At 31.5% G+C, this 20,012-nt stretch overlaps 1 long non-coding RNA gene across 1 annotated transcript; it reads right to left on the reverse strand.

Annotated features, from left to right (window-relative positions):
• On the reverse strand, positions 1-5,042 carry LOC111697634 (uncharacterized). Its single transcript, XR_002764344.1, has 3 exons — positions 4,940-5,042; positions 4,010-4,120; positions 1-1,525 (listed from the first exon to the last, which is right to left on the reverse strand). It is a non-coding gene; the product is annotated as an uncharacterized LOC111697634 (long non-coding RNA).
• Positions 5,043-20,012: the final 14,970 nt, after the last annotated feature.

Below are 20,012 nucleotides of genomic sequence, written 5' to 3' on the forward strand. Positions count from 1 at the left end.
ATTGCTCTAATGTCGTCTTTCTATTCTACAGTTTTCTGGTAATCACTGTTTAAGTTGGGAAATTTTAATTTTATCGTTTCAAAAATGAGGAACAACACTAGAAAAGTTGGGAACCAAACGCCCCCCTCCCCCCTCCAAGACGTTTTAGGGTTAACCAATATTAAATGGTAGATGGCAAATTATAGAATCTTAAGTTGTACTTTAATACTTTCTTAAATTTCAAGCTCTTTACATGAGAATTATTTAGATTGTACATATAAAACGTTGAAATACAGTACGTTATAAAGGGATAAAAGTTAAGCTACAAAACATTAAAAAGTGTCTAAAGTTAGAAATCTAATTCAAGTTTTTCAACAATATTATAAAACACAAAACATATAGATATAATATATATATTTACAAATACAAATATATATTTCTCCATTTTTTAAAGTTTGCATTATTAGGGTCGTTTTTCAGATAATATTTTTTTTAGGAGGAGGTGGATTACCCACAAAAATACGGTACCCTTTAAACCTTAGTCAGATCAATGAATGAAATATTCATGTTTTAATATTTGAAAATTCATCATTTTCAATTGCAGCCGGTTCTCTAACAAAGTGACTTGCGGGTTATATTGCAGATAAAGGTTTAAAGGGTTACAACTTGAAATGACCCTTTTGGTTATCAATAAAAAATTGATTATTGCCGATACATTTTTATCTAATATTTATTTAGGTAGAGCAAGGGTTTTAAAACTTTACCATTTTTTGTCTAAGGAAATTTTTATAATTGCCAATGCAGCTTATATTGAAAGGTATAAATCTTTAAAACAAAAATAAATATTCATTCTGGTTAAAACCGACTAAAGTTTTTTTTTCATTCAAAAGTGTTCACTACTTTCTTTGTTTACACTTCTCCCCAAAAATGCAGTACACTTTAAATGTAAACACACAAATAGTGGTTCATGGTATATATTGTCCACAGATTAAACAGATTGGATACAAGTTCATGCAGTTGTGTTTCCATTTTATGCAACTTAAAGTGTTCTCATTCATAAATAATTTTTAAAATAATTTCGAGAAACTTTTAATTTTTAAAATGGCATGTCCGCTTCTAGACGTTACCATTTGACCCTAAGTCTGATCAATGGCGAATGAAAAATATTTATTTTCTTGCTAAAATTTGGTTTCTTCCAAAATCAAAGTGATTTAATGATTTCGGTAATTTCCTAGAGAACGGTCGACGGTCGTTATGATAAGATGTGAACGCAAAACAGTTTTTATGAATAAAAATTGCGTAACTCTAACCAAACTTAGTAGTCCAGTCTGTGTAAATCTTATATAAAACACTTGGTAGGGGTTTAACTAATGTTTAAAAACTTTTTATCACTTCGCAGTCAACATTCTCTGTAATGTAACTTTAAAGGGTTTAATCAGTTTAAAGGGGGGGTTGTATCCCCCTCATCTAGGAGACTTTGTGCCATGCGCCCCCTCGTCTACAGGTGAGAATGTGCCAAGTCTCCATCAACCCTGATGCCTCTAGACTGAAAATGTATAATTTTTTCACTGAAAGGGACTGTGAACGTAATTTAAAGTGGAGTCAAGGTACTAATGCAAGGAAAGTTTTTTTTTTCAGAAGTTTACGCATCTTTTGTAATGTAGTGTACTGTCTTTTGGCGGAAAAGTAAACAAAAGACGGATGTCACAGCCTGACATGGAATCCATTTTCACAAAAATAATCTATGAAATACTCTGGTCATAGGACACTATTATGAGAATTTTCAAAATTATCAAAATTAAATGCTTTTAGCAACCTCGGATACTAAACAAACACTGATGCATCTATTCTTGTTTACAAAGTCAGCACAGAGATAACTGGTTTCAATATGTACGCAGAGTATACGCGACCGCAATTTACTTTCCTTGCATTTGTACCTTGGTAGAGTGACGTGTCTGATTCACAACAACATTCTTTAAACCGGTTTCTGAGCATGACTGACGTACAGGGATGTCCCACATCGATTAGATCGTCAATGGATCTAAAGTATGAGTTTCGGGACTAATCAGAAAATTTAAGAAGAATGAAAAATTTTGAAAAATTGAAAAAGACTACTATAAAAATGTTTTGAGTATTGTGTGTTTATTTTGGCTTTTAGCTTGGGGATAATCTATTACGATATGGGACACTCTCAGGGGGCGGAAACGTCATGTTTGTGTGTCTGTACCAAAAGAGTGTGTGTCAGTTTACTGTACCAAAGGTTTGTACTGTAGGTTTATACAGTACGTAAGAATCTCGGTATTTGTACAGTCTAGGAGAGTACATTTGTTTATTGTTAATTGTTTACTTAAACATATGTTTAATTTACATGTAATATATTATTTACATATTTAAGTCAACACTATAAAGCCAAATTTTCATGCAAAGAATATAATTTGATTAAAGTTTACAATAAACTACTCATTATTCAAGTTTAATTATAATTGACGACATTGTTCTACAATTTCCTTGACTGTAGTCATGTTGTGTGTCTGTACCAGAAGAGTGTGTGTCAGTTTACTGTACTGGTCTGCAAAGCAGTGCGACTGGCTTTCTCTTGCCGGACCAGCGCCATTTCCTTTCCCTTTATTCCTGTTCCCTGGACACTCTATACGGAGAAATATCTATCCATCAGATAAGAATTTAACATGAGACATCTAGCAGCCAACATATCGTCCCCCAAAGTACGTGAACTACACGACCACTTTCTATGGAGAAAACGGGCTCAGTTCATCTCCCCTATACGACCAGTTGATTTCCCCTTTAGTGTTTTAACGACTCCAACACCAAAGTTAGATATCAGAAGCAAGGATTTAAACATTAATTAGTATTTTATTCAAGATAAAGATAATTATTTATGTTTTTATTCATTAATATATATTACTAACTATTTGCAAGCATCATAACATTACTTTTGATGACAAACATTGGCGGAAATACAAGGTGTCCCAATAAACATGGGAATTGAGAGACAACTTGAATATTGTCTTTGATTTCCGAAAATTGATAAATGACAGAAAGTGCATCAATAAAGATTTAAAGTATTATGTGCCTTCCAAAATGAAGTCCACCTTCTTTGTATCTTTCAAATTGACGGAGATATTAAACATTTGAAGAGTTTTGTTTGCTTTTTATAAACTGGAATTTGTACAAATTTTCCAATAAAATGGTAGACCACATTTTAGAAATCCCGAGACTAGTAGTTTTCGGTGTTAAATGTTTTACCTGTGATATTAAAAAATAATGTTTACGAAATAATCCCGCTTGGAACAAATACAAAATCGTCAATTAATTCCCATGTTTATTTTACTTGATATGCTATTTGAGGGAGATAAACTGATGCACGACACCTGGAGACTCAAGGTTACAGTGTACATTGTACATTGTACGTACATTCCATGTTATTGTACAGTGTACACTTGTGGTTTCCAAACAGTAAAATTTCTGCTATAAAAGTAAGAATATTTACGTAATCCTTGATCAAACAAAGCTAATTAAAGGGTGCTGTTGTGAATCGGCTATGTCAGTCTATTAATGGAGGGTCACTAGAAATTACTTCTGGTTACTCTGTACTGTTGGAAAAGGTTTCGAAAAGGCCCACTTAAATAATGAATAGTCAATAATTTATCCAGCTGAAAGGCTAACGAAATTTCACTTATTTATTTTGTTAATTAAAGGAATTGATTACTCAATCACCCTCAACTCTAATCTTCTAACGTTTTGTAATCGTAAATTGATTCATAGAGTGGTCCAAGTCATCAGGGTACCTTTAAAACCTTTACCTGATCAAATTCTAATTATCTATTGCACAATTTTGCTGCAGGAAAATTATGGCAAGAATAACAGAATGGAACACTTTTTAAGCTGAAAAAAATACGAAATCTTTCACATTATGATTATTGATCAGATAAAGGCTTCAAGGATATACCGTTGATCCTCATTAAATGCACACTTTAAATTCCCAGAACAGTCCCTTTAAACATAGATGTACCTAGAGTGGTTCAATAACATCTTCTCCCGCATTGAGGACAACTATTGTCTCCATATGCCATACTAGACCCCATCTGGATCAGATTACAGGTCAAACACTCATCCTCATCTCCTAGAGAAACAAGAAATTAATAAAAAATTCTGATATCTTTTACTCCAAAGTCTCAAATTAGAGGGTTTTCGATATTTAAAAAAATTGTTTGAATTAAGGCAAAAACATCATTTTTTGATACAAATTCTTATAAGCAAATATTCTTTAAACCCCAGGTTTTTTGCTTCTAATTTGTTCAACTTTAAAATTTTTTTGTAAATGTATCCATGCTGCATGGGACCGAACAAAGTGTAAATATTGGAAAATGCAAAAGTCAAGGCGTGAAAAAATCTTCAAAGTTTACCCAGTCTTAAAAACTGATGCATACTTTTCATTGCAGTCTAGACCAAAGTGTGACATTATCAACATTGCAACTTAACAAATGTTGTATTTTACAATAAACCATGTTATTTTAATTTTACTGATTTGCTGTATACTACTAATGTGAAGTCTAATAAAATATTTATACTACAATGTACTCAGAGAATTGGTTTTTAACAGAAAACAACCTTTAAAAAGTTAAATGTCAAGTTTTAATATTAGATGAACATCACTTTTATAGTCGCAAGATTATACGAGTTTACGAGTTATAGCTTAAAATGCTAGATTTCAAAGTAAAATGAAACGCATGGTATTTTATCCCAAAAGTAGGAAGATATTAGAATCACCCCAACAGGTTGTATTGTAGCGTTTTCGATTATTTGAAACTGGAAATAAGTTTGACAAAAATGAGCTTTAAAAAACCTCTATGTATTTTAAACTTCACCTTTGCAATATTTACTTTATAGTTTATATGCATTTCAACAGGAATCGTCAAATTCTACGTAAACAAATTCCTACTTTGTTCCACAACTGGGCCCGTAAGTGCTTGTGTCTGATAAGCAAAGGATTGTTGTAGAGCCGATACCAGAGCAGGGTTCGCGGCTATACCAGCCATACCAGCTTTCCTGTAAAATGAGAAAGGTCAGGATTACCGGCTAAACCAGACATACCAGGTTTCCTGCATAATATGGGAGGTCAGGATTACCGGCTATACCAGACATACCTGTTTTCCTGTACAATATGGGAGGCCAGGGTTACCGGCTATACAAGACATACCAGATTTCCTGTATAATATGGGAGGTCAGGGTTACCGGCTATACCAGACATAACAGCTTTCTTATATGATAAGGGAGGGTTAGCGGCTATACCAGCCATACCAGCTTTCCTGTATAATAAAGGAGGTAAGGTTTTCCGGCCATACCAGACATACTAGCTTTCCTTCATAATAAGGGAGGGTTCGTGGCTATACCAGACATACCAGCTTTCCGGCGAAATATGGGAGATTGGGTTTCCGGTAATACCAGGCATACCAGCTTTCCTTTATAATAAGGGAGGTCAGGGTTAGCGGCTTTACCAGACATACCAGCTTTCCTGTATAATATGGGAGGTCAGGGTTACCGGCTATACCAGACATACCAGCTTTCTTGTATAATATGGGAGGTCAGGGTTACCGGCTATATACCAGACATACCAGCTTTCCTTTGTAATAAGGGAGGTTAGGGTTATACCAAACATACCAGACATACCAGCTTTCCTGTATAATAAGGGAGGGTTAGTGGCTATACCAGACATACCAGCTTTCCTGTATAATAAGAGTGGTCAGAGTTAGCAGCTGTCAGCTATAATTTAAAAATTATCAAATATAAATTGTTTTCACCATATTTGAATGGAGCATATGTACTAATGTAGTTTAGGTTATTATCGACTGATTTTGAACTAAAGAGTAATACGAGTATTGATCTGAAAGTTTCCCCATCTTGAGAAACCCAAACCGACAACAAAGGATAAGTAATGCACCCGGCCAGAACTTAAGGTCTGGTACAACCCGGCCATCCCTAACAGGATGAAGTACTACCTGGAGGCGAGGAAGGATCTAAGTCCCTAAGCGTAGAAAATAAATGCATTTTAAGTTTTTAAGCTTTTGAACTTTGATCATTACTTTTAATCGGACATTGTATGTTAAGAAACATTTAATGTGTATCCCCCTTTCATATACAGAATATTAATACAAAAGGAAGCCATTGAAACTTTTCCACGATTAAATGAAAAGATAGAATTTCACAAGCTTTATTCGATATTTCTTGTTTTATACAGTTTGAGCTTCAGCCAGGATTAAGCATATACAAATCGTACAGAACTTAAATATAAAGATTTACATTCCGACTGAATTTAAGAATTAATTGGAAAGGTGGATGAAAATGAAAAATTATTAAATTCCAATAATAATAGGAGCAAACTTGAGTTTCTCAGGCTACTCTGGGATAGATCGTTGTTTTCAGATTGGTTGCGTATTTGTTGAATATGATCTGTTTAATACTACGAATCTTATACAAAATCTTATATAAAATAATTTCAATAAAAGAATTTTTGGAATAAAGTATCAAATTGTCTAATCCCTATATCTTTGCAACTTGAGGGTGTACACCTTTGATATTTCAAACTTGTTTGATGTAACAGAATTCTTTGTTTGAAATATCTAAGGTCTACGACATTGGGTTGCACAGATAAAGGATTAAGAAAATCAGAATTTATGGTAAAGACTTAATTCCTTTTGAGGGAAAAACTTGCAAGATATAATCTAATTTTTCGTTACTAGAGATCGCTGAACGATACTGCCGTTTCAAATCCTTTACAGGAATTGAGTCTTTGTTACAAACTCTGATTCTTAATTCCTATATCTTTGCAACCCCATGTCAGACCTTAGATATTTCAAACTCGGAATTTTGTTAGATTAAATAATCCAGGTTTAAAATACAAAAGTTTTACACCTTCAGGTTGTAAAGATATAAGGTTTAAAACATTAGAGTTTGCGGCAAAGACTCAACATATCATTATGGCCAGATGTCCAGAGAATAAACGATATGCAGATAAATTGATAGTTTACTAATTTAGAAGAAAAACATCATGGTGGATGATATTTTAAAGACCGCTATGTATTTAAATTTTTAAATAAAATGCTATAGAGGATGCGAGGTCGGTCTCTAATAAAACTCAGCAGGGTAACTTCCAGTATATATATTTCCTATAACTTTTAGCGAAACTTCAATCAGAACAGAATGAGAATAACATATAACACGAGTTGGTTCAAAAAGTACTATGCCCCATATCTGTTTAATCCGACTCCGGGAACTCTTGTGGAACTTGCTTAATGAGGCCAAGCATCGTCTTCCAAAATGCTTTAAATTTTTCTGATTCCTTGATAATATGATAATATGGTTTCTTATCATCAATCATCATGCATACATAAACAAACTGGAATTATTTCAGTCTTAAGGCTTGCTGGTTTTTTTACCCAAAGTATATATTTTTGTTTGTAATTGTGACGCCTTTAAAGGGAGTGTTTCCGAAAAATGAAAGCGAAAAATAATCGCCTTTGATCGCTTCTATAATCTTACTTCTATCTGTTGTGTCTATTAGGAGAAAATTGTTAAAACAACTTATACTGAAGAACGTAGCGTCCATATTAATTCAGAAAGTTGCAATATATGACTCGTATGGTAAAATAATCAATTTAATTTCAAACAAATCATTCAGATATTACAACCTAGTCATCAATTATTTTTCGAAACATTCAAATATAGTTAATATTTCATGATATTTGTTTCATAGACAATGCACTTAAAACAAATTGTTGTCCGCTAGGTGTCTCTGCTGCGTGTAATCATTCAAAGCTTCAAGAGCAGAGACATCTGGCGGCAACAGATAGAAGTAAGAATACTAGCGAGCGCCGTAACCTTATACTCTTTCATTTTTCGTGAACACTCTCTTTAACCATAATTGAGAATAAAAAGTTTCTCTATAGTGTAATTTCGATTCTATATTCNAGAAAGATTGAGACATACTAATTTTTCTTGTTGAAAAGGATTATATTTAGAGTTTGGTTTGTCTTTTAAATTGATGCCCCTGAAGCAGTAAAGGACACTATATCAGATCTGAAATCATTACTTGGATCTTCTTCATGCATGATACAGAGGTTTATTGGGTACCGTTGTGAATCGGCCTTTTCTCTCTTTTTTTAAAGAGGGTAATTTGTTCGACAGTCCTTTTAATGCTTTTTTAACCTAAACGATTCTTGCAGAAAATTTGATTAAGGTAAAGAATTATTAGGCGTTAAATGATTATTAGCCTCTCTTCATATGTAGTTTTTAAAGGGTCTGCACATAAAAAAACAGAACAACTGAAGATTTCAAATAATTATTTATTTATATCACAATTATTCTCTAAAACTTTGCTATTATTACACTTAATAACTTGACTTTGCAGCAGAACTTATAATTAAGCCGGAACGATTTTTAACCAACGAATGATTTTGTTTCAATCGGGCTCAAATATCTTTTGTCAGAGTTAAATTTTTCATGAAAAAAACAGACAGAACATTTATTTTTGATATAATTAGAACTTGATAGATTACTCGCCGAAAATAGTAAAATATCTAAATAACGTCTGATAACTCTAATTAAACCTTGTAATTATAAAGTTGATATGAAAGAGTTTATTAAGTTGCATAATATTCTTAACTTAACTTAATGTAAATCCTTTCAATGCAGCAAAAAGATCAGCTTTGCATAATTAGATTAATAATTTTAAAAGGACTTTCGACATAAGTTTAAGCAACACTCCTCAGTCCAGAGTGGCATACCCAATTCACATCGATATCCTTTAAAACCTTTGTCCGAACACAAACGGTGAAGATATCCTTGTTTTTCTTTAAAGGGAGTGACCGGCTATGTAAGGTAGTTAAACTGAATATGCAGTGTCAGGGACAAATTCATTAGAATTCATTTGAGATATATAAAACTTTTCCACGACTCATAATTACTGAGTGCATAGTCTACGTTCAAAATCATGAATTGGGTGGGTACGCTTTCAGAATCGTTTTTTTTAAATTATTAAATAACGACGACGAAAAATAAAGTAAAAATTATACAGTAAACTAATTAGATGGTTAGAGACATATTTTTCAAAATAAATTTGTCAATAAATCAATGCGAGAATAAATTATTTCGTTTTCATCATTATATTGAATTTCTTATTTTCTATCAATTTATTCGCAGATTTCTTCAAATTCTTCAAATGTCGTCTTTTCAATAATACTTCCAGAAAGTCTGCAGAAAATCTTTGTGAATAATGAGAAACTAGAATAATGATAAAATAGAAACTAATAATTGAACAAGATTACTTATTTTCGATGATAAGATTAATTTTTATTTTCTCAACCTGTTCTTAAACAACTTATTAGTTTACAGTAGAATTTTGTATACATTTTTTGTCGTCGTTATTTAATAATTTAAAAAAAAAATTCTGAAAACGTATCCACCCAAAAGTACGATTTTTAACGTCGACTTTGTGCTCAAACTCAGGACTTACAGATCTTTAAAAAGTTTTATACATCTTAAGTGAATCCTAAAGAATTTGTCCACAACACTGCATACTCAGTTCAACTACCTTACATAGCCGGTCTGTCCCTTTAAAGGTATTAACATTTTGTCCTTTGTCCGTTATCGTATCCTTTAAAACCTCTATTTCTGAGTAGCAATGATTAATGACCAGAAAATGATATTAAAAAACTGAGTTTTTGTCACAAAATTAAATTTTCTAAATTATCCCTTTATCTTTGCAACATGATGGTGTAGGATTTTGATATTTCAAACTGAGATTGTTCACTTTTTTCAGAATACACTTTTACTTTGTACAATTAGTGGAACAACGAAGCACAGCAAAATCCGGTTCTTTGAAGTATAGTGTACCAACTTTACTTCAACTAAACCAGGTCTACACTGTACAGTATACAAACAGTACAGTACACCATATGAGCCATCCCCTTCTGATAAATGTGGAAACCATTTCTTCCCTTTCAACGTTTGTCCGTAGAGCCAAAATGTCCAAAGCAAATCGCACAATTCCGCGCAATCCCTTTACCTGCATTATAAGCTGGTGATACACTTTTGAATATTTGAGCTTCGAACCATTTTCTTATTTCCAATTTTCTGAAAAAAATCCACTTAGTTTATTTATATATTCAAACTAGAACTGAACTTTTCATAAGAAATTAAATAGATGTATATATATATGAACATACGCTGAACTCTTTATAGAGAAATAAATCATCTGCCATTTTAATTGACACCTACTATGAGGAAGTTCAGATTTCCCCCAAAACTAAATAAAATTCAGATTTGATTAAAATAAATCTAGCTTTTTCGTTTTATATAGCTTTCTTTTTATATAAACATTATTACAAAGATTTTATTCATCTTTCATCATACACCTCCTTTTTATTTTTCACAAATGCATTCCCTTTAATATAAACTACCTTGTCACAATAAAACTACTAAAAGTTTCAAGGAAAATTCGTTTTTTATTCTTTTCCTTTGTTCATTCTCTTCTACAAAACTAATTTTAAATTCTTGCTATAAATCTATTTATAATATAAAATCCTAAGTGTTTGAAGCTTGTTATTACATTATCTTAATTAAAGAAAAAGACCAAGAAAGTTTTAATGTTCTAATGGATTTCCATTTCTTTTTGTCCAAAATCTTCATTTCTCGGAAATATAATAATATATTTAATTAACTTGTAAAAAAATAGGATGGGGGGATAATTTGATTATGGCATGATATATACTTTTTATTAAGATTGTTTAAGATACCTTAGAATGGATAAAACTATGTTTAAAGGGACTGTCAACGTAAGAGTTGCATGGATCATTGTGGGATTCACAATGGTACCCTTTGAACTTTTGTCTGGCCTAGAAGGATTGAGTTATTCCCGTTTTTATTCACAATGGTACCCTTTGAACTTTTGTCTGGCCTAGAAGGATTGAGTTATTCCCGTTTTTCAATCTGAAAATTGATTATTTTTAATTTCAGTTTTGTATAAAATTGTTTCTAAATCTAGCTCTTTAGTCCCCTTCACTGTACACAATAAATGTAAAGTTAAAAAAGTTAGAAGTAACTTTTATAATATCAATGATTATTGTCATGTTAATTTCATTATAAGTTGAAAATTAGATTTTTGATTTATCATTTTAAAAGACAATAACATCGTTAAAACTTCCCTTCCCTTCCATATTATCTTATTGCATGTAATTATGATATATAGATACACACGTCTCAGAATTTTTGATTGAAGAAAGAAAAAAGTAATAAATCCTGCATTGGTCTAAAGCGTGGTAATTTTATTATAGAAATTAGATTACAAGGTTTTAGATTAGGTTAGTTTTATTTTTATTTTATCAGGAAAGCCCTGTGCACCACCTCCCATTCCTTGCCCCCCCCGGGTCTTCCCCCCTTGGAGGGAATCTAAGGATAATTGAATAATGTTCAGGAAGTGGTTTCACTTAAATATTGGGCATTCTTCTAAACTTCTAAACTCCTAGCTTTTCAAGGGGTACATTATACTCCTACCTTGTTCAAGGGGTACATATATATACTCCTAGTTTGTTCAAGGGTTCATAACTTCTAGCTTTTTCAAGGGGTACATATACTCCTACCTTGTTCAAGGGGTACATATACTCCTACCTTGTTCAAGGGGTACATATACTCCTAGCTTGTTTAAGGGGTACATATACTACTAGCTTGTTTAAGGGGTACATATACTCCTAGCTTGTTCAAGGGGTACATATACTCCTAGCTTGTTCAAGGGGTACATATACTCCTAGCTTGTTTAAGGGGTACATATACTCCTAGCTTGTTCAAGGGGTAAATACTGGCAAGTTCGGCTATTTTTTTCTTTTAATCGTTTTTTTTTCTCCGTTCAAAATGATTTCTTGTGTTCGTTCTCAAAATTATCGTTCATTTTCCATACCTAGATCTCTATCTAGGGGGGGGAGGCAACAATAAATATCTAAATTTTCTAAGAATCTATAAACAATACGAAATTCAGCTTCAAGCATGATATTAAAAAAATTATTTGTTCTTTTACTTTGTGGCGAGATATTTTTCTTTGAAAACTATTTTTAAAGCTATAATAGAGTCATTCATTATTTTATTGTGTTTTTTTTGCATTTTTAAATTTTAGCAAGACAAAAATCATTTTTTATTTTACGTAATCTACATTTTTAAAGAGCAACAATAATTGTTTTCTCTGTCTATTTTTTCTGTGGTGTTTGTAACATAATTTAAAATCCATAAATCAAAAGTTGTGGAATTTTTGCATTTTGTTCCATTTTCTATAATGAGCTATTCAGACTAAACCTGAGAATCTTTTAAAGTTGAAAATTCAATTTTAAATATTTTGAATATTTTCAGAATTCAACATTCAATATATAATCTTCAATGTTTCCAGAATGTCCACAGAACGCACTGCATCAATAATGCAAATCTTATTTACATAGATGCAGACTGCTCTGAAAATTATCATCTATTTTTAAGACTGGATCCAATTGAAAATTTCACAACACCTGAGGCCGAATTTAAAGAATTTGAGCCGCGGCTCAAATATGATTGGTTCTACTGAAAATTGTATTAAATTGTTCAAGATTTAAGCCGACGCTCAATTGAAACCGGTTTTTGGCAGATTTAAGTCGCGACTCAAATTCATCCAATTCGGACACTGGTACTTTAAGTTACTTTACTAACTTACAACTACTTTTGTGTAGCCCATGACATGATAATTTTTTTAACTATGGAGCACCTGTTTTAAGTTTTAGTTTAAAACCAGTGATTGGGAAAATGTGTATAGATTTGTTAGCTTTGGATCAATGTGCAATATTTCTCTCCGAAATCAAAACCCTCGCCCCAAGCCAATTCAAACTATACATAGTTTATAAAACATGGCAATTCCCGATTCACAACGGTACCCTGGAAACCTTTATCTGAAGAATTAGGTTTAAAAGTCACTTGTGTAGAGAAACCACAATTGTAAATACTGAGTTTTCTAAGATATAAACTTTGTATTTCATACTTAATCAGACAGAGGTTTTCAGGGAACCCTTGTGAATTGAGCATTGTCATCTTCAAATGTAAGGTCAATCGAAATTATGCTTATACTGTCCATTTAAAGAACTCTTTTTTATAATACCCATACAAGTATTAATTGTATTTATTTAAACAACACATCATGTGTGTACATATTTTGAGAATAGGAAGGAAATGATTTCTCTCGCATTAAACTCAATTTTCTATCCCCTTCATCTTTGATTTAGATACAGGGTGTCTAAAAAACGTGGAATAAGGGTATACAGACTCGTTTGTAATCGGATTTTCAAGATTGAGACCATTTTTAAGATTTACGTACAATTTCCGATTCAATGAGATCAACTTTAGGCTTGTCATAGATCTAAAATTGACAAAAGTTTCTAGGTGGTTGCAAGTTTGGATAAGAAAATATTAGTTTGAGTTAAGTAATCCCCCCCAAAAAATGTTTTTGATTAAATTTAATGATATTAGTCAATTTATGTTTTATCTTTGAGGGCTCTGAAATTTAAAATTTTTGATGTTAAAATTTGGATTAAATTAATTAGTTAATCTAATTCTGATGTTAATAGCGGGGAGGGGTTGCGATTTAGGAGGGAGGGCTCTTCATGAAAATAGTTTGTGCAAAATGTATTTTAATACTTTATAAAGTGTTAGCCTTAGAACAAGTACTGTTGATGCTTCTTGTTATAAGGAAATGAGTCTTTGCCACAAACTCTGATTTTCTAACCCCTTTATCTGTGGTACCCAATGTTGTAGACCTTGAATTTTTTAAACTATAAATTTTGTTAAATCAAATAATCTAAGCTTAAAATGCCAAAATTTTACATTTTTAGGAAACGAAGATACAGACATGAAAATAATTGATTTTGTGGCAAAAACTTAGTTCCTTTGTGTCAAGGTTTAGATTGATGCAAGAACTCAGTTTCTTTATAAAAATATTCGCATGTTTTCAATTTTGTATAAATGAGATAAATTCGATGTTTTGAATATATTTTTACATAAATATTTATTTTGGAAGAAAATAATTATTGAGCCTTTTGTTGGGGCTCTTCAGTCTCCAATTTGCAATCTTAATTTTGCACTCGAACTGTTGCAACATTGCAAATCCATCTTCATTCAACATTTTGCAATCCATCCATTACCAATTTCACATCTTGCATTAACTCCAATTGCTGCGCGGTTTAAAAAAACTTAAAAATATATTTATTAGTTAAATATGTCCTATGACTGATGATGATGTAAAAATCTTTTTTTAATATATTTCCTACTTTGAAGTTGTTCAGTCTGCATTTAGAGAATACTTTTTATCAATTCGGTTTTTTACACTTAAAAATACGCACATCAAAAATTTAAACCTTTAAAAGTGTCTCATTAAAGTTACATTTTCTCATATATCAAATTAATCCTTCAGCGTTTATAAAAAAAGTTAAAATTAATTTTGTCTAGTAAATTACTCTTGGAAACCCTTCAAGAAAATGAAGGTCACTTTATAAAAATTTAAAATTATTTTAATTTTTTTGCAGCCTTTCGCTGAAAGAAAAATGCCGTTTAAAAACTGGTGGATTTCCAAAATATTTTTGTATCATTTAGAAACCTTTAACTAATTGAAAAATGTGGAAGATACCGTCGTTTTTCTAGCTTAAAAGCTTTGTCAGTCAAAGAATAAATGAGTAAATCCATGTTTATCTTTTAAAAATGAATTCTTCTCATTTGTGTTTTTTAAACAAAACTGATTTGCGCATTTTTTAGCGCAGATAAAATTTGATATTGTCAGGATTAAACAGTTTTTAAGCAAGAAAAACAAGGAAATCTTCAAATAAAGGTTTAATAGGTATTGTTGTAGATTGGGGTTGCCATTGTTTTCAATGGAGGGTCACTTGCAATACAACAACTGTGGCTTTAGAACAAAAAAAAAGGAATTTGATTTTCTTTCAAAATTTGTTTTAATTTCATACAGTAATTAGTTCAAGGTACTTTGAGAGTAAAGATGCAATGGTACCTTTCAAATGGACCTTTGCCTGATAATCGAGGCCAGCTTACTCTGTGTGTTTTCTCTCAAAAAGTGTTCGAATTGCCATAAAACGGGAGTGTACGCAAGTGGGAACTCAAATCATGTTTATTTTCGAGCATATACATATAACTGAAAATACATGTTTGCTCGAAAATACATGTAACTGAAAATACATGTCGAGCATATAAATGTAACTGAAAATACATGTAACTGAAAATACATGTCGAGCATATACATATAACTGAAAATACACGTTTGCTCGAAAATATCGAATAATGATGTCCACTATACTTTCAGTAGAAGTAAATATTTCCATTTACTGATAGCGCCGATTAAAGGATTCATAACTCTAATTGGATAATGAGATAGACAGAAAGAAAGATGTTACCGTCATACTATTTCTATTGGTCAGAATAGACAACAAACACATGACTGAACCCTGATTGGATCAGGCGCTTATGGACTCGGCATACAGGAGTGTGTCGAAAGCTCGAAGGAAATATAAATATTTTTAAATATAAACCAGATAAAATAAGGTGTTCAACGATTACACGTGTTTCTCTTGAATAATAAGTCAAATGTTTAAAAGGAACTGTTGTGATTCAAACATGCTTTAATAGAGGTTCAATTGAAATAAAGACAACAGTCCCTTTCAGTAAGTTTAAATATTGTATGATGAAACCTTCCTAGTTTGAAATATTAGAATGAAATCCTAGAAATTTTACCAAAATATTTCTAGAACCAGGGAAACCATTTATCTTTGTATTCCTGAAAATTTTTTCAGAAAACCTCTAAATATCTATATATACTTTGCTTTTCNCATCACGTGATCTCAGGGAAGGTTTCTGAATGATTAAAATTTCAAAAATTATTTAAATTTTGAAAATCCACGACATTTTTTTATGAAGTCCGCGAACTTTTTGTTGTTATTTTACTAAAATGTTTACAAAAAGAAAATGTTCACAGTTGAAATAGAAGATGGGCGCACGCAGAAAGTCTAGTTTAATAAATTTAACTTAAGAAAAAAGATACATTAATGCGAAATTTTAAACTATGAAAAGCTTTTTCAATGAATTTTCAATAGGACAGAAAATGTGGGAAAAATAACGCGTGAAACACCTAAAGTTACCAAAAAAAAAATAGTAAGCAGAGTTTTGCCTTGCTGAAACATTTTTAAATGTGTAAGGTCTTTGATTTCAAATTCAAGTTGTACAGGGTTACCATGGACCGTCACTTGACATGCCATTGTCAAACCCTTGACCGGCCATAGACCGATCCTTGACAGGCCATAGACCGACCTTAGACCGGCCATAGACCGACCAGACCGGCTATAGACCGACCGAAAGACGGCCCCTTGTAACTGTGTGAGGTCACGCGTACACTTACATAAATTGTACTTAAAAGGTAATCGACTCAAATAAACCGAAAGACAACGGTTTATTCAAATACGGTCTTTGATTTTAAATTCAAGTTGGCCAGGGTTACAATGGACCGACACTTGACCGGCCATAGACCGATCCGTGACAGGCCATAGACTGACCTTAGACCGGCCATAGACCGACCATAGACCGAAGGACGGCCCCTTGAAACTGTGCGACGTCAAACGTACACTGACATAAATTGTACTTTAAATGTAATTGACTGAAATAAACCGAAAAACAACGGTTTATTCCAGAATGTTTAGTAATTAACAAATATCTAAATATAAACTAAACGAAAATACAATTTCGATTTAAATAACTAAATTCACATATTTTATAACATTTGCTTTGTTTAGCTTTGTAAACTAACTGGTTCATTATATCGAATAAGCTGTTAAATAATCCGACACTACAAAGCAAGCAAAGTATTTTTTTACTTTATTGACACCCCTCAACCAACCCCCCCCACTTTCCTTTGGAAATAAATTACTTAATGGCATTTTTCGTAAAGATTTATTTAAAGAGAAAATACAAGCAAGATTACTGAGTGTGCAGAATGAATGGTTTTTAATCCTAAAAAAGTTGGCAATACAATGTTTGATGTAAATATGTATAATGTTGTTTTTCATGTATTATATGCATATATAAATATATACATATACGGTGGTAGGCGATTATATCAACATAATAAAGACGACTTTTAAAATTTTTTTAATTGTTTAACAGTTTTTTTTTAATTTCAAGTTTACAATTAATCAAAGAGAAGCTTTTTTGATTGACAGCTTCTCTTTGTTTCTATGTTTATGTGTATCCATGCTGCTTAAAAGCTTGATTTATATTAAAATGGATATCGAAAGTAGTCTTCATTATATTGATATAATCGCCTACCATGATATATGTATATATGTGTGTGTTTATACTACACATTGTATCCATGATATATATAATATATATGTGACTGTAGAGCTATCCGAGACCACCGCACAACTGATATATTTTCCATTACATATCAGTGCTAATGCCCCGTATCCGTTCTATCTCATTCTGTTGAATCTTGTGGAACTAGTTTAACGCGGCCAGGCATCGTCTTCCACAGTATTTCATTTTTAACATTTAGAGCAAATTTTGATAAAATTTAAAATAGCGTCGCAGCCATTTGCGTATTTTATATTCAAACATTTTTTCTTCAAAAATATAAAAGAAAGACAAAAAATAATTTTCGCAAATTTTCAAATTTTTTGTAGTTTTCAAAAATCAAAATTTATTCCTGTAGTATCCGTGTAGACCAAATTAAAATCTAACTAAAACTGGCAAAAAAAGTTATACCAGAATGTTATTTTTTATTTTGATGTTTATTTAGGACAACAATGTGAAAAATAGTAATGCATGTTTTCTCTTTGTTTGTTTGTTTGCATGTCCATTCATAATAATAACCAATATGAACCCCACCACCAGTTTACCTAAATTATATTTGAACAAAGGAAGTTCTTTATCTTATTTTAAGGTTTCTACGGAAAGTAAATTGGCTTTTATTGAAAAGTTAAGTTTCAATCATGAAATTATAAAAATTTAATTATTAAAACCCTTTTTTCATCAATCAACTGTATTTGATTCTTAATTAATTATGGACTCTGAAATAACGTTAAAATATAATACAGTGTAACCCTTCATAACGAATACATCGAAAGAATTCATCAAATGTCGTATTCTTCATTTTCTGATAATGGAATGTTGCAGATATTTAGTTTTTTAATTAAATGATTATATGGAACTCTTTAAAACTGTTCGTGTATATTCATGGCTTTTTATTTATTTTCGCAAATACTGAAATTTACGTAATATAGTATAAAACTCACTGAAAAATTGTCAAGACGACATTTGATTAATTCTTCCGATGTATTCGTTATTCAGGGTTTCGATGTATTAAATTAGTTAAAATGTAATATTAAAATTTCTTAAATATCTTTCTTTTGATGGGGTAAAAAACTGTGAAATTTGAAAACTACTAAAAGTTTCAAGGAAAATTCGTTTTTTATTCTTTTCCTTTGTTCATTCTCTTCTACAAAAACTAATTTTAAATTCTTGCTATAAATCTATTTATAATATAAAATCCTAAGTGTTTGAAATGGCGGGCCACTTGAGATTATGCTTCCAAAACCTTTCAGAAAATCAAAATTGTCTGAATATTTAAAATCAGAATCAACTTTATTATTAAAATACATATACACCCCAGACCATTTCTTGGATATCTGGAATAAATGACGAATTTTCTGTCGTCTATTAGATTCCATGTTTATTGGGACACCCAGTAATTTATCCTAACAAAAGCGACCCATTTGGCAATGTTTGTATAGAACTATTATTTCGTAAATATTGTGAGAGAAAAATTTCTATAATATTGTTGTTAGGTGAATATGGTTTATTATTTAGTCTGGCCAATTCTACCAGGGGAATTCATCCAAATCCCAATATAGTTCAGGAGAAACAACATTAAATAAATTACTTATAATATATTTAGTATAAATATATGGTTTATTCTCTTTATATAAACATAAATTAATATCCAGGAGTACATGTTCTCGTGCTTGAGGAAGGAGACTGCAACGCCTGGATTCCGGTTTACCTGTTCTCGAATTTTCCTCATAATTCTCTAGCATTCTTTACTTTTATATAGACTCAAATTGTTGCTGCTGCTACAATATCTTGTTAAAGATTATGTTGTTGTCATTATAGACTTCTGAATACCGAGCCTTAAAGGGACTGTAAGCGTAATTTCAAGTGACCCTCCATTCAAAGATGTCAATGACTGATTCACAACGGTATCCTTAAAATCTTTGTTTGATTAAAAATGACTAAGATATCAATGTTTATAATTTTGAAAACTGATTTATTTGAAGTGCAGTTTTCCACATAGTGAATTTTACATTTCAAACACAGGAAAACATAAAAGTAAAACTAAAATATCTTCCACATTGACCAGAAAAGGGTTTTAAAGGGACTGTAAAGGAAAAATGAAAGGGGGTATAGGATGAAACCCGAGAATCTCAGGCGTTAGACGATAACGATTAAACAGGTCATATTTAACAAATACGCAACCAATATGAAAACAACGATATCACAGAGTAGCCTAAGAATCTCTAGTTTGCTCCTATTATTATTTGAATTTAATAATTTTTGCTTTTTAATAGACCTATGTCTAGCCGGTCACTCCCTTTAACATGAAAAATTAGACCACAAATTTTTAAATGTCAGAACTACTTCATTTATTGCTGTTTCTTTACGAATAGATATTTAGTATTTTCGATTAGAACAACAATCATAAAGGAACTGCTGTAGAATGAAGACCTTTGATATTTCAAACTAAGAATTCAACATGCAAAACCTTGAAAGATTACTTCACTTTACACTTTCAGGTCTGAAAGATGTAGTGATTAGAAAATAGAGTTAATGGTGAATATTCAGTTTGATTTTGCGTAGTCTAATTCACATTCAAAATAATCTTAGTATTGAAAAAACAATTA

Source organism: Eurytemora carolleeae, unplaced genomic scaffold, assembly GCF_000591075.1.
Source record: "Eurytemora carolleeae unplaced genomic scaffold, Eaff_2.0 scaffold133, whole genome shotgun sequence".
In the NCBI taxonomy this organism is placed as follows: domain Eukaryota; kingdom Metazoa; phylum Arthropoda; class Copepoda; order Calanoida; family Temoridae; genus Eurytemora; species Eurytemora carolleeae.